The 20,607-nt window shown below is 46.5% G+C and overlaps 1 protein-coding gene across 1 annotated transcript in view; it reads right to left on the bottom strand.

The window, feature by feature from the left end:
• Positions 1-20,607, bottom strand: part of CLHC1 (clathrin heavy chain linker domain containing 1) — a 78,884-nt gene that overhangs the window by 742 nt on the left and 57,535 nt on the right. The window lies entirely within an intron of this gene.

Genomic DNA, 20,607 nt, shown 5'->3' with positions numbered 1-20,607 from the left:
CTTCAGATTCTCCACATTTCTGTTCTTGTTATTCTCCTACAGGAAAACTTGAATCCTTTCCCTACTGCTTATTAGTTTGTCACTCAACCCAAGGACTGGGCTTAGCCTTTTTTTGGCCACAATTCTAATTCACATGCACCTAGGTTGCTACCTGTAGTCGCTAGACACACGTGACTACTAAAATGCAAATTTAAAGTATTATAATTACCTCTGGGCCTTCACAAAAAGAATTTTGCCACCCCTTGCTTTGGATTCCTCAGTACTCTTATCACCACACCAGAATGTCTTAAACACCTTTTATCTGGGCTGCTTTGGAGGGAAGAGGGCCAAAACCTCAACAAAAGTCCATGTGCTAAGAACATCAGAGCGCACTCATAAGCACCTCCTGTGAGCCAGGCTCTGTTTTGGAAATAGCAATGCATTTAAGCCCTCACATTAACTTTTTGAGGTAGGAATGATCATCCTGATTTTACCCATGAGAAAACAGAGGTTCAGAGATGTAAAGTAAATTGCTGAAGTGGCAGAGCCGTATTCGAACTTAGATCAGTGTGTCTATGCATGTTATCACTACATCCAACTTCCTACACTGCCTGCTGCTTAAACATTTCTATAGAATTACTGGGAAGAATTCTATCACTTTGGATAAAGAGAGGATCAGTAGGAAATACACCAAGTGAATTCATTCTGCATAACAAACAGTATCAGGCTGCCTGCATAGCCCAATGTCACTGTGTTGGTTGGTTCCTTAGAGCCTTGGAAGCTTGGAGGGTCAGTTACCACTGGGTTCTTTTTGAATTCCTGTAGTTGTGTGCTGCAGTAAGGGTGCAGGGAGGAGGGGAAAGTTTGCCTTATTATAAGACCATCTTCCTGCCAGTTTATTATTACCCCAGCAATCACATCATAAAAATTCATGCTCCTCATCCAGACAAGGGAACCAGGATTGGGAGGCAGTTCTGGAAACTACATCAACAAAGGAAATTTACAAGACCTGGGGATGTTTAGTTCAGAGAAGAGAAGCAAGCTAGCTGTGCATTATGTCTTCAGGAAGCCCTGCCATATTGAGAAGAGCAGCCTTCTGTGCTTTCTGTCAGAGTTGAGAATGTAGAACAATAGTTTGAAGTAAAATGAAAGATTTTGGCTCAGAGTTTGAAAGAATGTTCCAACAACTGGAACTATCTAACAATGCAATGCGCTTCTGAGATGAGCTCACGCAACTCTGGAGATGTCCAAGCAAGAGCTAATGACACTTGTCAGGGATGCTGTGGCATGGATTTCTGAAACGTGTGAAGGTTAGACTAGGTCACCTCTACAGCACCCTCCAATTCAAAGAGCCCACAATTCTGTGAACAAGAGATCAGCCTGAGGACCACACTGGGAAAAATCAGCACTTTGAACCAAATGTGTTCTTTCTAACTCCTTCCACATCCTAATCACATCTCACTAAAAGCTACTGGCTGTTTTCAACCAAGCCCCAGTCACCTCTGGGCGTATTCCAGGACTAACTGAATATTTATGACATAACTATAAGAATGATTTTTCAGTTTGTCAAGTGAAGCTATAAGATCTCTGGCTTTGGAGGAGGCAGCAGGGAGTGGGTGGTCAAAATAATAATATTAGCTAATACTTCCATTAACTTTGCCATTTACAGGGGAACCTACGATCCAGTTAATCTTCACAACAGCCCTGTCGGACATGTTAGTCGTTATCATTCATTTGTGTAGGAAGAGGCTGCCCAGTTCCCCCACAGCTGCAAACGGCTACAGACCTAGTGAGTGACACCTTGAAGGCAGGAGGGATCACGTTGGTGGACAGCATTTTGAGAAATGTCCTACAGAGACTAGCTGAGAGTTTAGGATTATTAGTCAGGATTTGTTTCCAGTTTTTGTAAGGAAGGTGGTCATTTTGGCTCATGAAACCTGGCAGAAGCGAATGCATTGCTCAGAACATCGTGTATTTACAGTTTGTAGTTTTTACAAAACTACCAGTGTTTTCCAGTGCTTCAATTATCAGAATGAGTTTCACTTTCACATCCTGAGGAGGCATTCAGCTTGGGAGGCTAGAAACGGCAAGAGACAGTTATCAAGGCTCATGCCGTTGAATTATAGGCTGTCTTTATTGCTCATTGCTCACATCAGCAGCATTGGATTTTGTATCCTGTTTACCCATCAGGTCTGGACTGAATCATCCCCTCTTCAGTCACAGCGCTTGCCTTTGGAGGCTCCCGGAAGGGAAACAACGAGCAAATGTTATTTAACCTATGTGAGGCCTAGAGGATGCTTGCAGACTGTCACCTGGAGAAACCCTCCAGTGTTGCTGGGGTCCTATCAGCGTGATGAAAGGGCCTGTAAATAACTGGGGATGGCCATCTTTGCTTCTAAAAATGAAAAACATCCCTCATCAGAAACATGTAAGGCAGGCAAAGCTTTTAGGTAACGAATTGGGTAGACAGGTACAGGGTAAGGCAGGGGAAAGCATTCCAGGCAGAGGATCCACTTGAGTAAAGGCAGGAAGGCATGAAAATGAAGTGCCTCTTCTCTTTAACCAGAGTACAGGGTGCGTACAGGGGTGCACACAGGAGGCTGAACAGGTGGCTTTTAGTTTATAATATGATGTCTCTTCAATGGCGGGCTCCAGAGAGCACATTTAATGCTGGGGTCCAGTGCTTGTCAAACATGCATCAAAATCATCTGGAGGGCTTGTTAAAGCACAGCTTTCTGGTCTCCACCTGCAGAGTTCCTGATTCAGTGGGTCTGAGGTGGGGCCCAAGAATGTGCATTTCTAACAAGCTTCCCAGCGATGCTGACGCTGATGGTCCAGGGACCACTTTGGGAACAACTGCTACAGCTAGTCAGCAGCTGATAACTGTTTTGAGTAGGGAAGTGAGGTGATCAGAGCTGAGAGCTTACTGTCTTTATCTGACCAGTTTGAAGGGCCGATAATTCTGTGAGAAGATATGTAAGGAAAGGAATTTGTGAGAGAAGGAATTAGCCCAGGCAGTGAGCATATGTTCAGTGGTGAGATCTGATTCAATGCATTTGATTTTTCACCTACCTGGCAGTGGGGACTAAGGGAGATGAACCACATGACCCATGGTCCTCATAGGAGAACAATGGAACATCAAAAGTTCTTTAAGTTACCAGATAAAGCATGTCATTTATAAAGCTCTAGAATGGAGTTTTTAACCCCTGAAATGCATTTTCCTTTTTTTTTTTTGAAGTATAGTTGATTTACCATGTTGTGTTAATTTTTGCTGTACAGCAAATTGATTCCTATATTATATGTGTGTGTATATATATATATATATATATAAAATTCTTTTTTATATTCTTTTCCATTATGGTTTATCACAGGATACTGAATATAGTTCCCTGTGCTATACAGTAGGACCTTCTTGTCCAAATGCATTTTCTTAGTGTCAGTTTTTCTAAAGACACTGACCATGTTAGTCATCAATGACCCCACTGGCTGGCAGAAGGAATATTTCATGGCTTTTCCTCCTCTACTCTTGATCTCTTAGGTGTGAAGAAGAATGACAGATTATGAGATTTAATCTAAAACGTCTTGAGTTTCACTTCCATCACAGAAATGGCAACTAGAAAAACACAGGAAAGGCCCAAAGATCTGCCTTGTCTAAGAAATCCTGACATGGCCCAAAGAGGAAAGTCAACATGGTGTACTTCTAGGCTCAACACTAACAAAGATGCTGCCCTAACTAAGGTGGGTATGTGCTTTAGGGCAAAGCAGAAGGAGGAAAGAAGGGGGAAGGTTTTCTACTGGTAGTAGGGATGGGAGCAGGTTATTCTTAAATCCTATCCTATTGGCCTGGTTAATGTAAGAGAAAGCTGTCACCCTCCACACTAAAGTATTATTGATGATTGGAGCTTAATGCATGGCTTCATTTTGTATTTTATCAAGGTCTTCATGAGTCAAATGCAATAGCCCAGTCTAGCTAGAGAACATTGTATTCTAAGGTTACACTGCAGAAGAGAGGACACCCTGACCCAGCAATTGGAGGACTTGGGGTTTTTTCCCTGGTTCTGCATCTCTGAATTTGGGCAAGATCTTATCTTCACTGGATCTCAGATTCTTCAGGTGAAAGAGGACAGAAATTGTACCTGGTCATCTGTATGATCCCTGCCATGACTGGTCTTCAGCAACTCTGTACCATCTATGCTGAAGCCAGCTTTACGGAATGAGAGTGCCCTGAGCAGTGGTCATGGCACCATCCCCCTCTTGCCAGCTGGTTTTACCTGAACTCTGCTAAGTTTAATTCCCTGGTGTCATAAGCATTTATCTCTGTGTTGGCCAAAGAAGACCAGGGTGGGAAAATTTCAGTATCAACTAGTAAGAAAATGATCTAGGACACTAATGATCTCATCTGGTTAGAGTGAACGAGGAAGGTTCAGTCCTCATGTCCTCATCAGCAGTATTGAGAGCATTTATGCCACAAAGAGGAACAAACACCATCAGTCACTTTAAGGGATTTCCAAGGAGGCCACAACACGACTCTTCCCATTCAGATCACTAAGGCTGGCCAATCCCATACTCAGCTCACACTCAACACTTTCTCTCCTTACCCATCACCCCAACTCTGTTCACTCCCCTGTATTACATGTGTATGTGTCCATTTCCCTAACCACCCATCACAATGTCATTCTCTATGAGGACCAGGGACATAGTTCATTCTTCTTTACCTAATCTTAGTTTTCTCTACCCACCAAGTCTGGGGAAACAATTAAGGGCACAACTGTAATACCTTTGAGTCCTGATTCTCCACCCAGAGTCACTGCTGGAAGTCTAAGCTCCCCGTGGGTCCCCACCATTCCCAAACATGCCCCTTGACTCCACTGCCCAAGGATGATGGTCCTTCTCTGTAACTCTTCACTACTACCACGGGTGGAAGAGGAGTCCACAGAGCTCACTGCTGCTGGCAGCAGGAGACCAGGGCCCTGCCTCTGCCTGGCCTAGTGCTCACCATGGGTCCGCTCTCACAGTTTTTGCTCCTGTCTCTCATCACAGAAGGGGAAGCTTCCTTTTTCACCAGTGATAACAGTTCCTATGAGACTCCTCCCACCTCCCAAGGAAACCCGCTATTCTTCATTTGCAGCTCTGTCTGCAGGTGAGCAGAGCATTCCCAGAGCTAGACAAGAGGGTGTTGAATGATACCTTCTCATGTCTTACGCCCACCAACCATGGTAGAATGAATGGGTAAGAATGTACATTTTCTCCCGCCTCACAATAGGTTCCTTCTCCACCTAAGGGTATTAGGATCACCCATTGTCTCCCCTCCTAATACATAATTGTGAAATGTTTACAATATTAGGGCTCAACTTAAGTCCCAAAATTCTTCTATTTTTTCCCCAGAAAGTCTTAGGAGATTCTCAGATACAATAACTGCCAACGGTCTGTTCTGAGTTCCTGGAAAGGTGTATCTTCATTACATTACTTCTCTGTGGTGCCCTTCACAGCACCTGGATCAGAGAAGGTAAATGTTTGACAAGAAAATAAAGGTATCAGATAATTCACTCTCATCTTGGAAAATGCAAAGCAAAGCTCAGAAGTGAAGGGCCTTGGGTAGTTAGTTTGCAGGAAAAAGTGAGTAGAAGGAAAGGTGAACAGACTCCTGCCTGGGTGGTGCACATTCAGATGGGCAACAGGGTGTGGGGGGAAAGGAGGCTAGCGGTCTGGGAACTGGGAAGGTAGGAAAGGACACGTGAAGAACACTGAAATACTGTGGCTGAAAGAGGGAAACAATGAATAAGAAAATGAGACAGGAAAAGAGGAAATCAAGGTAGGAAGATACCAAATAGCTATTTGGCCCAGACTGCAGCTATCTCACCAGAGAAGATGGGGCTAGAGAAATGGCGGTGTAAACAAAGAAGAAAATGATGTGGATACTGTGCAGATAACTCTGTCCTCTAAAGACAGGCAGGAGGTCGGAGGCTGAGTCACCAAATATTGAAGACTCCACTGTCGGGGTCCTAGTCTTAGCTCCAGTCTCCATCCATCTCTCTGTCCTTTCTGAATCCCACAAGACTTCTGCGTACTTAACATACTTCCCCGTGAGGCTGCTGTTGCCTCCCTGTCTAGGGTATAAACTTGTTCTTGGCAAGCGCAAAGTCTCACAGTAGGTCTCCAGTCGTCACAGCCCCTAGAAGAGTGCCAAGCACAGGGTAGCCACTTACTGATTGGACTGCCATCACAGACTGGGGACTTCCCTGGCGGTCCAGTGGTTAAGACTGGTGCTTCCAATGCAAGGGGTGTGGTGTTCGATCCCTGGTCGGGGAACTAAGATTCCACATGCTGTGTGTTGATAAGCGATCACAGACCGAAAACCAGAAAGACAGCATGGACCTTCCCATCAGCCTTGCAGGGGAGAGTACAGATTTTGCCACCCTAAAAACATTCCTTCATGCTCAAACACCTGGTCTGAAGAATATCCGTGTGCACTAAGTATTCTTGCAGGACTGTTCAGATGAGAAAGTCAATGAAGGACCTTTTCAAACTTAATCCAGCATCTATTCCCTGAATGCCCACGATGTGTCAGGCACTTTGAGGAGGCTGGGGCCACAGAGAATAATGACACGATTCCCTATTTCTTGGAGCTCACAGTTTGGTGGGGAAGATGGGCATTAAAAAAGAAATTACACGTGTGACGAGGGTTACCAAAGGACCCTCAGAAGTGCTTAGAAGTTGGGCAGCCAGTTCTTTGCTATGGTATTGGCATCTCCTGCCCATCCAGGGGGTGGTACATAAGGGCCAAAACGGAGACTGGAGTGGGGAAAGCTTCGGTTGCTCCACGAACCATCAGCTACTTGTAAAACAGAAATCAGAGCAGGGGTTTCTGTCAAAGTCAGGCCAGGAAATAAAGGACACATCATACATACAATGAATCTATAACCTATGAGGTCCCCATACAGGCTGAGATGCGTTTCCCCAAGCGGCAGGCAGCTCTGCTCAGTGTCAAGGCCAGTAACACCCAGGAGAGCAGGAGGCTTGGCCTTCCTCTACCTTCCACCATCTACAGCAAAGCTGTGAATTCCAGAGTAAATGAAGAGGACCCGTAAGCAGTGGGCTGCTGTCACAAAGCCCACGTGCTGAACTTCTCCAGGGGAATAGAGCCATTGCCGAGTCCTTACTCCTCTGTGAGAAATAAGGCTGTGGATTAGAAGCAATAGAACATGTGGCAGCAGGGAGAAATGAAAGTGGAGAATGCGAAAGGTCCAGGGGAATAAGGGCTCACAACACTCTAGCTAACGGGGGAAAAAGGGCCAACTCCATGTGTCTCAACTGCCTTGAGAAAATCATTGACTGACAGCAGTATTGCACAATTTCTGGTATCGATCAAGTCATTAAAATAAAAATTATATTACATTAAATATATAATATTTAAGAAATCAAGACTATACTACAAAAGTTTAAAATCTAATTTTTAAACATCTAAAAATTAATTTTTTTACTTGAAGTGGTAAATTTTAGATACCAGAAAAAACATGGTATTTGGAATACACCATTGCCTGAGGAGGCTAGAAAGTTGGAAAAATAGAATGTTACTGTATATAAGAACTGGCTCTAAATTTCTGCCTTTTTGTGCATCCTTACCTAAGTAACTAAGTATTAAAGTGGTGATTACCGCAAATAGGAAAAAGAAAGTCTTACACATATGACATTGACGGTGATTACATAATATAGAAATTTGACAAGTATTCTGGATATTGTATATAAAAACTCTGAAGAGCTAATGATAGGCCCTAGGGAATTCTGGTCCTAACAAAGCACCAATACAACCAGCAGCTTCTCCCCAAGCATCAAAGGCTATGATCTCCCCCAGAGGGGTTGCTGACAGCCCAGCCTCTGAAAGAGCTACCAAAATCAATACCAATCACTAGACAATGACATTCAGAGGACATCGAACACTAGAATGATTGTGTCAGGGCACCATTTGCCAGAGCCAAATGCTTGCATTTCCAAATGGCGAATCCTTTTCGGGAGCAGATGTATGACCATGAAGGCCTGGCTGTGCTGAGAGCCATGGAAACTGTTTTGCAAGCTGGTATCGTTAAGCAAGTAATAACACTCCTTAAGCCTGCTTCAGTGCATAATTAAGGCGGGTTTCAACTCATCAGCCACCACACCTATTGTCTGAAAGCACCACAAAATGGGTAAGAATGCATGCAATAAAATGAACTACGGCAAAGTTAACAGCTTCCAGGTAAGCTATGTTGCCAGAAAACTGGGCCTTCTAGAAGCAGCACAACAGAGGCACAATCCCCAGCGCCCCATGACACCACCTGCCTTCATCCCTCTGAACAAGCGGTCGGGTGGGCACATAGGCGGCTTGCTGCAAAGTACAAGAGGGGAGAGGGACCTGGATGTGGGATGAGTCTGCCCCAGAAAAGAAATTCATTCCTTTTCAGAGCTCCTCCACACAGCTGGGAACTAGGAATATGCATCCTTCTACACAAAAAAGGATGGGTTCAGCTCAGATAGCATTTCTGCCAAAGGCCAAGGAAAAGCCACTGCACTGCGGTGTGTCCACCACAAGCAGCCTCAGGCACATCCTTGGGGTGAGTGTGGGCACCACCAACGCTGTGCTAGGCACCACACACTCCGCGTCCCTTTTCTGCTGGGAGCTGCCTCCTCTAGCAGATTCCACTCCTTTGCCCTCAGAAATCTGAGAAGAGTGGCCCGGAGCCGGTGTCGTGTAGTGGAAAGGGTATGGCTTTGGAGTCAGGTGGACCTGGGTTACAATCCTGGCTCTACCACTTACTTGCTGGCTCACCTCTATCCTTTCCACCCGCCTCTCTAGGCCTCAGCTTCCACATTATAAAGAGGGATTAATAATACTTATCTTTCATAGCTGTTTTAAGAATTCAAGATAATATCTAGCAGAGTGATTGGCATAGAGGAGTTGGTCAATAAAGAGTAGCTATTATTATTACTAATAAATTATCACATGGGGTGTATGACTACGTGGGGATGATTAGAAGAGAGGTGGGAAGAAAAGAGACATTGGCACAAACAATGAAATGGGCTTCACTTTGAAGAAAGATTTTTCAGAGCACCATGTAGCTCTCCTATAGAAATCCTGCCTCCCTCAAAGGTATTACGCGTGTGTAAACACTCTTTACTTTCTTTAAGCAAGTTTCCCACAGCCTTGTGATCTGCAGCAGGCAAGTTTCATCCTGTTTTCATGGGTAAGAGAAACTGAGGTACAAAAGATCACCCGATTCTCTGAGTGAGTCAGAGGAACCACCCAAACATCAACCCAGGGGTATCACAGTCTCCACTCCTTCTGGACCCAAACTGTTCTAACAAATTATTCATATTGGGTAGAACTCCCAATTAAAAAAAAAAAAAAAAAGATTAGTCCTCCAATGGAGAGCCCTAGGTGTGGGGCAACCAGGAAGTCAGGGTGCAGAAGACCCAGGCTGGGCTTCCACAGTGCATGCCCCAGCACCATCCTGTGCCAACCTCTCCTCTCTCGGTCGTGTCTGGTTCTCAAAGGCGTTGACCAGGAGCACACACAGGTGGAACCCACAGTATACCTTCCTCCCTACGGCCTTCTGGCCTCAACCACAGGGGGCCGTGTCCACGCCAGGCATCTGCCTATCCTCAGATCCTGGCTCTTGGACCCCACTCACCGGTTCGTAGGCACACACCTTTCCACCCAGCAGGCTTATTCAGATTCGGTTCACCCAGCCTGGGCTGAGAACAGGCAGAGTGCCCTGCTTGCTGTTGTAAAAGGAACCAGCTTCATCAGAGGCAAGCCAGCTTCCACCACTTTGTAGAATGTGACAGCGGGTTTTGTTTCCTGCTTTGTTAGGTTATTCCCCCACCTCTTGGTCTCATTGCCTCCTGCATACACAGCCCTGGAAAAGGGCCTTTCCTTGTGAAACTTGGTAGCCTCACAAAGTCCGGAGGGGGATGAGGCCAAATGGCTACCACAGACCACTGAAGAAATCCCTTCTCTCATGCCCTTCTATTAGATGGACAGTTCATGCTTCCACTGGAAGAGCTCGAACCTGGCATTCCTTGCTCATTTAGTTGAGTAGTGTCCTGATCTTGTGCATGTAAGAGCATTGTACAAGGGAGGCATTTATAAATAGGCACCTGGTTTTGTGCCCAGCAGGGTGACTTGAACATAATAGGGACAAAAATGTCTGCTGAATGAATGTTCATTTTATTGGTATACCTAAGCCCTTATTTCATGTCTTGCTACTTTTTAACTGTACCTTTAAGTGATGATATACAGCTTTTAGAAATGCAAATTCAAATTAAGTTCCTTCAGAGAAACCATTAGAATTTAGCGGTGTTGAGGAGAGCAAATGCAAGGACCGAGTCACCTATCTCATTAGTAATTTTCCCTGTGAACATGACGCAGAGCTCCGTCAACTGTTATTCTATTTCGGGGACCACAGGCATTCCTCTGTAGTCAGGGAGAGGAAACCAAAGCAACTTCTTGCGACAAGTTCAAAAAGCCAAAGAATCTAGCAACCTAGAAAGGTCTCCCCAGGCCTGTACGACTTTGCTGCCAAGGTCACCAAGACAATAGCAACATAACAAATATCAGGGACATCAGCTGGCTGGAGAGTTTGCTGTTAAAATACATCTGGGCTCGGTCCCTGGTACCTTCTCTTTCCACTTTTGCTAAATCTACTGCAGCAGGTCAGAAGCTCTGTGACACGGAACTGCTCCCTCTCCCTGCACATTCTTCATGCCAATCCTCTTTGTAAATGTTTACTTTAAACATAATCTGCAGCTTTACTAAGATTATGTCCTGAGCACATTTTTTTTTCGTCATCCATATCTGTGCTAAGAGAGCTGATGCCTTCCTGCACCCTGAAGTCTTGCCTCCAGATTTATTCCTCAGACTTTCCCCAGGCCTTTCTGTTCTGATGGGGGCATTTCAGAATCAGAACGCTGCAGAATCCTTGAGGACAAGGATCACTCATTACCCTTCCTTTGTATCTTCTATGTGCCTCACACATAGGAAGCACTTGATAAATATTTTTAGCAAACCGGTCTATTCATTGCTCCCTGAACTCGTGAAGCACATTCCCATCCCTGAGCTCTTGCTGAAGCCTTGTCTCCTGCCAAGAATGCACTCTCTGCTCCTTCCCATTTATGCAAATCCTGACTGTCCCTCGGGACCAAAATTAAGCCCTCTGAGATCTTACAATTAACATACTATTTTTTAAATTAGTCTGGGTCTACATCTCATCTCCTCAACTAATCTGAAGTCCTGTAAACTCTGTCTGGGCTGAAGCAACTTGACAGAACCAAAACGAGGTGAGAAAGGGGGTCCAGTGCCAAAGCTTTGCCTCAAGGGTGATGTCAGGGGTCTTTCCAAATCAGACACTGGGATAGCAAATGAAAGATGCCTACTTGGAGGTAGAATCTATGTAAATGATTTAGACTCAAAGGCAAAAGCAAAGGAACAGAATGGGTGCAGAAGCTGAGGTTAGGATATGGTCAGTCCAGAAGGATGCCCTAGGACAAGGCTCATTGGCCCTGACACTGATATTGAAAGTCCAGGTCCTGCCCCCTCAGGCAGGAGGACTTGGCCCTTAAAGTAGTCCTGCCCAGCTCTGGCACTGGCACTGACACTGCCCAGTAGGAACTGCTGAATCCCTTATTAGAACACTTCCATCCTCACCCAGGATCTAGCACAGTGTTATACAAACAGCAGGAAGGAAGGGAAGCAAAGAGGGCAGAAGGGAGGCGGGTGGATCATTGGTCCACTCCCCTCAGCCAGTTCAGAAGGCCAGAGCGAGCCCAGGCATCCGCCATCCTCACACACACCCAGTTGTTTTTAGTAACTGCCACATCTTTCATGCTTTGGGGATTGCTTTGATCTCTCTGGAAGGTTTTGAGTTCCTCAAGCATGGGGACGTTATCTGCTCTTTTTTGTATCTACCACTGAGGAACAGGTACTGGTTCCAGCCTCCAGGGGGGGCAGGGGGTGGGCGTGGGGTCTCACTGCACTGCTCACAAGGGGCTCTGGGAAAGATTCTGCTTCCAGTTAAGCAAGGGCAGCTGGGACACCTCTGTGGGTTCAGCCACTCTGCCTTTTCCTAGTTTCCCACAGTTGTCTCTTTCTCCATCCCACCCAAAACACACAAGGTCAACTATGCCAAGAGGGGAGCAGAGTCCCGCCTCCAATAGGGCTTCCCCAGGCCTCTGCCTATTTAGGGATGGGGGTGGGGGACTGGGTCCTCATGATTCTTCCCATAGCCAACAGCAGAGGGATGGGGCCTCACCCCAGGTCCAGTTTATGGCCCCATCCAAGTTCTGCCAAACTCATGACTGCCAAGTGCACCAAGAATGGGCATGGTCTGAGCATGACTTGAGGCTGGGCCTGCCCTGTCTCCCTCCTTACTGTTTTTCAAGGCAGAATCACACCTAGGGGAGGGGACTGTTAGCACTGTGATGGCTTCTCCCTCTAATCACATGCAAAGTTGAAAAACTAAGTGTATCAGGGGAATTCTGAGCAGTAAAAACAAAACAAGCTTAAAAAACAAAACCCAAACCCCGCAAAAACAAAAGAATGGGAAGTTCTGCTCCATTCTGTAAAATCCGATTTCAGATCAACTTAGTGTAAAAGGAGAGGATAGTCCGCGTTACAGAAGAGTGAATCAGCCAAGCAAAATCCAAATGGCAGAATGAAGGAGGTACGTGGTTATTTTTATAATCAACGTGAAAGAGGCAGGACTGCCAGAGAGAGAGACTGATGGGCCACAGCCACAGAGAAGCAGCTCCCTGAGCAGACAGATGGCTGGGGCTCACCTTTCCTGTTCCAGGCCCTAAGCGTTATTTCTGAGCAAACAAAAGCTTGTCTCTTTATCAGCTGACAGTGCTGACCCAGCACTTGATGCACACAGAGGCTCCCCCTCGGAACCTGGACCACAACCCTGTGGGTAGGCAGCACAGGGGCTGTTAAATCCATTACACATAGGAGAAAACCAAGTCCTAGAACGATTTGCTCCAGGTCTTCGAATATAAAAATGAGATAACCAGAACTTGAATTTGTCTGTTATAAAGCCAAGGTCAGAGCTGCCTGCACAGGCTCAGGGGCCCTGGGGCCTCTGCTGGAAGGGAAGGAGCTCGGCTGCATAGTCAGTGTGGCCCCCTGGGCTTTTTCACCCCTTCTAAACAGGAAGTGAGAGCCCAGACTCCTGTCCAACCTCCAACCTGCCCTATTATTCCAGTGAACCCCCAGGCTCAACAGACTTTGGATGGCTGTGAACTGGCCCTCAACCAAAGGCATGAGTTCAGCCGCACTCTTTTTTGCCAAAGCTGCTTCTGGTAAAACAAATCTATAAAGAGAGGTTTCTCCTAAGGAGGCCCCACCCAGCTCAGCCAAAGGGAGAGAATGGGTGGGTGACAGGGCTTCCTATTTTAGGAAATCCATCAGTTCTCTATCAGCAGAGCCTGGGCCTCCAGCCAACAGGTCCCTGGAGGGAGGAAGAATGAGGAGTCGGGTCAGCTGTAGAGAATGAACGCATGTCCCCAGCCGCGGGCTCCAGGGAGGGGCAGTCTCAGCCCCTCTGAGCTCTGGCTACAGAGAGGCCGCTATGGCCTGGCTCCCCTTCCACTTCCGCGGGGCAGAGGCACTGCTTCCCGCAGCCTGGCCCGAGGCCCCTGGGGAAGGGGAGGGGGGGTTCAGGCTGTGCCCCTCCCCCAGCAAAGTGTCCAGACGCCAACAGGCCCACATCTGTCCTCTACCCTCGGAAGAGGTAGCCCCCTGCTCTGTGACCCTGGGCAATTTCCTCACCTGGAAAAAAGCGACAGCGGCACCTCCTTCATAGAATACTGTGGCACTCACCTAGGAACCACTGTCCCCTCCTCCCGGCAGATACTCTGAATCCTGTGGCCTCAGCCCCTCAAAGATCTTGTTCTGTGTCATCAAATACAGTTTTCCCTGAACCCCAAACACACTTCTCTCCACCCCAGCCACGTATTCCTGTGTGTAGCTCCGGCAGTCCCATTTCCGGCCCTCAGTTCCACTGGATATTTCATCTACCAAGCACTTACGTGCCAGCACCAACTGCACTGGGGAGGAGCACAAAGGGAAGAGTGTTGGGGGCAGTGTGGCGGGAGGGAGCAGCCCCGGGGTGCAACCCTTTTACTTAATCGTCACCTAATTAGGCTGCCACCTAATGCTCCCACCAGCACGCAAGAAGTGCTAATTTTGCAAAGGAAAATTTGGTGCCTAACCCTCATTTCTATCTCCAGATGTAGTATATTTCTTCTCTCGGGGTGTTTTCAAAATCTTATTCTGCAGATTTCTGATGTTAACGTGTTATCTTTCTTTAAGAACTTCCCTTGGATCAGCACCCACCCTCGCCCTCCCCCCTCCACCATTCATCACAGGACTGAAGCAACCTCAAGAGCAGAAGCCAGCCTGCTGGTCCAGCAAATGAGTGTGGACGCCCTCTCCTCTCAGGCCTCTTAGCTCAGCTAAGGAGGACATCAGTTACAAGCTGGGGGCTGCAGCCGGAGGAGTGAGCGTCAGCAGCTTCCAGAGAATGAAGCAAGACATTTCAAGTCAAAAATCTCTGCACGGGAAGACCTAAATAGACATTTCTCCAAAGAAGATATACAGATGGCCTACAGACACATGAAAGAATGCTCAACATCATTAATCATTAGAGAAATGCAAATCAAAACTACAATGAGATATCATCTCACACCGGTCAGAATGGCCATCATCAAAAAATCTAGAAACAATAAATGCTGGAGAGGGTGTGGAGGAAAGGGAACTCTCTTGCACTGTTGGTGGGAATGTAAATTGATACAGCCACTATGGAGAACAGTATGGAGGTTCCTTAAAAAACTACAAATAGAACTACCATACGATCCAGCAATCCCACTACTGGGCATATACCCTGAGAAAACCATAGTTCAAAAAGAGTCATGTACGAAAATGTTCATTGCAGCTCTATTTACAATAGCCAGGACATGGAAGCAACCTAAATGTCCATCGACAGATGAATGGATAAAGAAGATGTGGCACATATATACAATGGAATATTACTCAGCCATAAAAAGAAATGAAATGGAAGTATTTGTAATGAGGTGGATGGAGTTAGAGTCTGTCATACAGAGTGAAGTAAGTCAGAAAGAGAAAAACAAATACAGTATGCTAACACATATATACGGAATCTAAGGGAAAAAAAAGTCATGAAGAACCTAGTGGCAAGACGGGAATAAAGACACAGACCTACTAGAGAATGGACTTGAGGATATGGGGAGGGGGTGGGGTGAGATGTGACAGGGTGAGAGAGTGTCATGGACATATATACACTACCATATGTAAAATAGATAGCTAGTGGGAAGCAGCCGCATAGCACAGGGAGATCAGCTCAGTGCTTTGTGACCACCTAGAGGGGTGGGATGGGGAGGGTGGGAGGGAGGGAGATGCAAGAGGGAAGAGATATGGGAACATATTGTATATGTATAACTGATTCACTTTGTTATAAAGCAGAAGCTAACACACCATTGTAAGGCAATTATACTTCAATAAAGATGTTTAAAAAAAAAAAAAAAAAAAAAAAAAATCTCTGCACGGGCCCTGGGCCAGGGCAGCATAGTGCAGTGCGATTACAGGAAACAACCTAAAAAAATCAATCTTGAACGGGCAGCCAGTGCAGTGCCTCTGAAAACAGACAACCACTGGGTCCTCTCCTCTGAGAAGCTGGCAGCCACTACCTGCGGCAGCACAAACAAGCGAACTTTCTAAACCAAAATAGTATCCTGGGTCTGAGAAACAACGAGGGACAAACACCAGAGCTCAGGGAAGAGTTTTATGAAGGTTTAAATCACCTCTGCAAAGGGAAGCTAAAATAAGGTAAACCCGCTGAAGGGCTGTCAACCCCCATCATCATTGTGCCCCTATTAACTAGTGATAGTGACGAGGACGAGGTGGTGTTGTGTCGTCATCATCACCATCATCCCCCGCATCATCATGGCCCACCTTCTCCGCTGGACACAGCTCCTATTCAGCCTCTGGGCCTGCCTGCAGGTTTGATGAGGCAAAAGAGGAGGCTAGATTTGTTTAAAGAGGTCGGTGTGGGGATGACAAGAAAGCAAGATAAAAGGAGAGAGATGCAGAAGCACAAATTCCTAGCAGACAAGGCCTACTACCAAGTATTTGAGACTTGGCTGATTCCGCCAGAACCATGAAGTGGTGGGTGAACGAAGGCAAGGGTTTTGCTTGTCAGCTCCCCTACCGGCACCTGCCTCCCTGGGGTCCTGGAGGTGGAGCATATTTTGAAAGAACCAAGGGACACCAAGTTCCCAAGACCCTGTCTCACATTTATTTCCTTTTCTGTTTCAACAAGGACACTGTTTTGTACTTGTTTAGTGATTCTTCACAGACAATTTTCTTCTGGACTGAGGCTGGTTTTATCAGATAATCCAGGCAGCTACTGGGTGCCCACCAACATGTCCTACTAGGAAATGAGAGCTGTAGGAGGGTTGATTTATTAACTAAACAAAGGAACAACAAAATATCACACACCCGAAGGCGATAGATCTGGGGACAGGAAGGCAGGACTAACTCAGGAGGATTCCCCTTCAGGACAGGCAGGGAATTCTGAACTTCCCCACCATGTGGGAGCCCCTCTACTCCTATGCTTTTTTTTTTTCTTTTTTTGTCTTGGAATTTTATTTTATTTTTTTATTGAAGTATAGTTAATTTACAATGTTGTGTTAGTTTCAAGTGTACAGCAAAGTGATTCAGTTATGCATATGTATATTCTTTTTCAGCTTCTTTTCCATTATAGGTTATTACAAGATATTGAGTATAGTTCCCTGTGCTATACAGTAGGTCCTTGTTGCTTACCAATTTTATATAGGTAGTGTGTTTATGTTAATCCCAAACTCCTAATTTATCTCTATCCCGCCCCCATGCTTCTTGCTCTGAGGCAAATGTCCTGAGAAGACATTCCAGGATTTAATAACCAAGCAGCAACTGTGCCTTTCTCCATGCTGGGGCCTGGCCTCCCGAGTTCCCAGCAAGCAGAGGTTCCACTGAAAGGGAAAACTCCCCTCTGATGAATATCAGCATATTCATCAGATGCTAATATAGCCCTGCCTGAGCTGCGTCCATCACACCTGCCTCTCTCCCTTTTTTCCACCTCCCAGAATGGGGAAGGGCTTCTTTTCTGCTGGGCCCACAGCTGATGAGCTTCAAGGTGCAACGTGACATTAAACTCCCTGGTGGCAGTCCCTCATCGTGGTTGCCATGGTGCCCTGCAGGGCTACTCAGCTCCCTACTCACACCCAGCCTGCAGCTCCTTAGGCAAAAAGGCAGAACCTCAGTAAGACTGGAGGTAATGAGCAGGGGCATTGAACTCTCATTTCAGTCAATATATTCCTCATCAACCCCAACAAGCATTCGACTTACTTATATACTCCCTGTCAACCCTGGAGAGCAGAGGTTAAAATAAAACCTCTAAAGGGCAGGACTGGTGAATGGAGAAACGAATACAGAGCACCCTGCCAATCCATAAGGCAGAAAATAAACCCCTGGCACATGGCAGGTACTCAGTAAATATCTGTTTAATGTATAAATGAATGAATAAAAGTAGCTCAAGTATGGTTTAGGCCTCTTGAGGGACATTTTCTGAAAAGAGACTGTTGGTATTAATAATTGGTACACTTGATGTGTCATTTTCTGCCTTCCAAAATGCTTTCCTGTGTTATCACACTTGGTCTCTGCAACAAGAAAGGGCCCTAGAACTGGGCTGGGAAATCATTTCCATTTTGCAGCTGAGAAAACTAAGGCGCAGAGAGGCAATCTACCTGAGTGACTCAGCACTTGGGTGGAGGTTATGGAGGGGAAGCCCTCTCCCACCTCCTCTAACGGCTCAGCTACAGGCCTTCCTTCTCCCCCCGCCCCGGGCAGGAGCCACTGGACACCTGAGAGGGGGCAGGGGACTCAGGTGTGCACCGAAGCCCTGTCCATGCCTCGATTCACTGGGGCCTCGAATGATGAAATATTTATTTGGTGATAAGACCTTGCCCTTCAGATCAAGTGGCGGCTCTTGCTTGGATTACCTTACAGTAAAGTAGACCCAGTGTCAGTGTCTGCTGCCCCGAGTTGCTGGAAGGTCACTCACTCCAGCTTGCGCCTATGCCTCGGAGAACAGCTCCCAGCTCAACCTCAGGCAGGGAAGCAGAACCACCAGGAGGAGATTCCTGGCTCTGAGGAGTTAGAGATGGAGCACAGGCCCTGCGCCCCCGGGCCCAGCCATACCTCCTCCTCAGGACAGCTGGCTTCTGGCCTTTCTGCTTCCCTTTCCTCCCTCAACCATGACTCCTGGGACCTGGCCTGATCTTTCTGCAAAGCACTGTCACTTCCCACAGCAACCCACAAGATTCTCTCCCTGACAGGACTGCCTACTGAGCAGAAGACAACCTTCTTACTGTTGGGAAACATTCAGGATAAAAAGCATAAATTACAAAGGCTGAAGAAAGCGGACAAATTGTTCACAGTCACCGTCCCAGTGACTTCCTTTCTAAGTGACGTTTAGAGTCCCTTTGGCCTCAAGCTCCTGATGATGGGTTTCAACGCACTTCCCTCCTGTCAGCTCATCAGCCTGAACACGCCATTAGGCAAGACTGTGCGCTATGCCCACAAGCTCTGGTATGCTGCAGAACCCCAGGCTCAGCCGGCTTTAGAGTACCTTTGAGAATTAAATGAGATAACATGTAAGAAGCTATAGGAAATGGCTATATGGTAATCAGGTTAGTGGTCAGTGTACTGGTCTTTCTCCATCTGACTCACCTCCACGTGTTCTCAGCCCCAGGAGCTGACCCCTGAGGAAGGCACCATCCTGAGCACCCTTGCGGGCTGGCTTCCGGTTTGGCCAACATGAGGCAGCAAAAACGGGCAGGGATTTCTTCCCCACTCCCTCCTTGCCCTGGAGCTCTGTCTCTGGAGGCCCTTCCTCCACAGCCGCAGTCCCACTGGGTCAGGCACCAAGACTTCCTTCTTCCCTTTGCCCTTTGGCCTTAGGGAGGTAATGGCTCCCCCGATACATGTCTCCAGGTACCTCAATGTTCCGTATTTGTTCCCTCAACCCTGCCTGCTGCTCTGTCGATGCTTTTATCAAAGTCTTTCTATTTGAACCACCTGGGATAAATTCTGTTTTCCTGCCAGGCCCCTGACTGATAAACTCAGAGACATCCACATCTGTGTCTAATCAGCTGAAAGGCCCAGCCTTGGCCTCATTCATCACCGGGAGCAGAGAAATGATAGTGTCCAATGCTGGTTAAGGTATCTTCAATGCAGAGCTTCCAAACCCCCAGCAAGGCCAGCTGGCCTTTCCTCCCTCCTCTCATCTTTCTAGTGGCCTAACTGCACGTTCTTATAAAGCAGCTCAGCGTGGGCTGCCAGCAGTCTGACATCAGGATGGAAGAATACAGAGGCCTCAGAGGTTCTGCATTTTCTGCAATCTAATGATTCGCTGATCCTCTGGTGTTTGGCAATAGCTATTTCAATTTCAAGATGCTTAAATCATTTCTTTGTTCTTTCTGCTGTGTAACTAGGGCACCATTATGAGTCTGGAGCAATTGTTGTTTGGGGTAGGCATTTTTATTGGCAGGGGTGGAGAATTATGTGGGTTGTTTTGTTTTTGTTTTTTTCCTTGTTCTGGAGGAGTCAAACCATGCACTTGGAAGAAGGTCAAGTTTGTTTGGGATTTTCTCCTGCAAGAGGTCCACAGCTGACCCCTTCTTCAAATGGCGCTTTTTCTGTCTCTCTGTTTCTAACTTTACTTCCTCCTCTGGCTTCAGGGTGGGTGTCTAGTTTGGGAGCTCCAAGTCCTCTCCTCCTCTTTTGTATTTACCTCCCTCCAATGTCCAGGTAGTTGCAAGCTTGGCTGCCAAATGCCATTCCTGACATATGTATTACTGAAGGCCTGCCATTCTGCCAGGTGAGTCGCTGGGCACAGGGAAAAAATGGTGACCAAACACTGTCCCTGACCTCCAGGATCTCACAGTCTAGCAAGAAGGGAAGACAAGAGGAAGCTCAGGGAATTAACAGGAGCACTAGGGAGGGGGTATGGGGAGGGTTAGGGGGGTCAAACTGGGCTCTGCTTCCTGACCATGAGTGTTCAAGGGCAAAATCAGGTTCACAGCCTATTTTCCACACCTCAGAGGAAATGTGCTTCATAAATAAGTAACCACACCTGAGTTACTATGCAAATAAGCTCAACTCTGCTCTTTAACAGCCAGGTACACTTTTCCACTAGCCATTTCTCTCCAGCTTCCATGCTCTGTGCTATATTTACTGTATGCAACCCATTTATCATGGTCTGTCATTACTGAATGAGACAGTCAGCCTCAAGAAGAAAGGACAATTACAGGAAAAAAATCTGTAAAAAATACAAACACATGGAGGCTAAACAATACACTACTAAATAACCAAGAGATCACTGAAGAAATCAAAGAGGAAATCAAAAAATACCTAGAAACAAATGACAATGAAAAAACGATGACCTAAAACATATGGGATGCAGCAAAAGCAGTTCTAAGAGGGAAGTTTATAGCAATACATTCCTACCTCAAGAAACAAGAACCATCTCAAATAAACAA

Source organism: Balaenoptera ricei, chromosome 13, assembly GCF_028023285.1.
Source record: "Balaenoptera ricei isolate mBalRic1 chromosome 13, mBalRic1.hap2, whole genome shotgun sequence".
NCBI lineage: Eukaryota > Metazoa > Chordata > Mammalia > Artiodactyla > Balaenopteridae > Balaenoptera > Balaenoptera ricei.
Note: the sequence above shows the minus strand (reverse complement) of the source record. Positions and strands in the feature narration are given on the sequence as shown.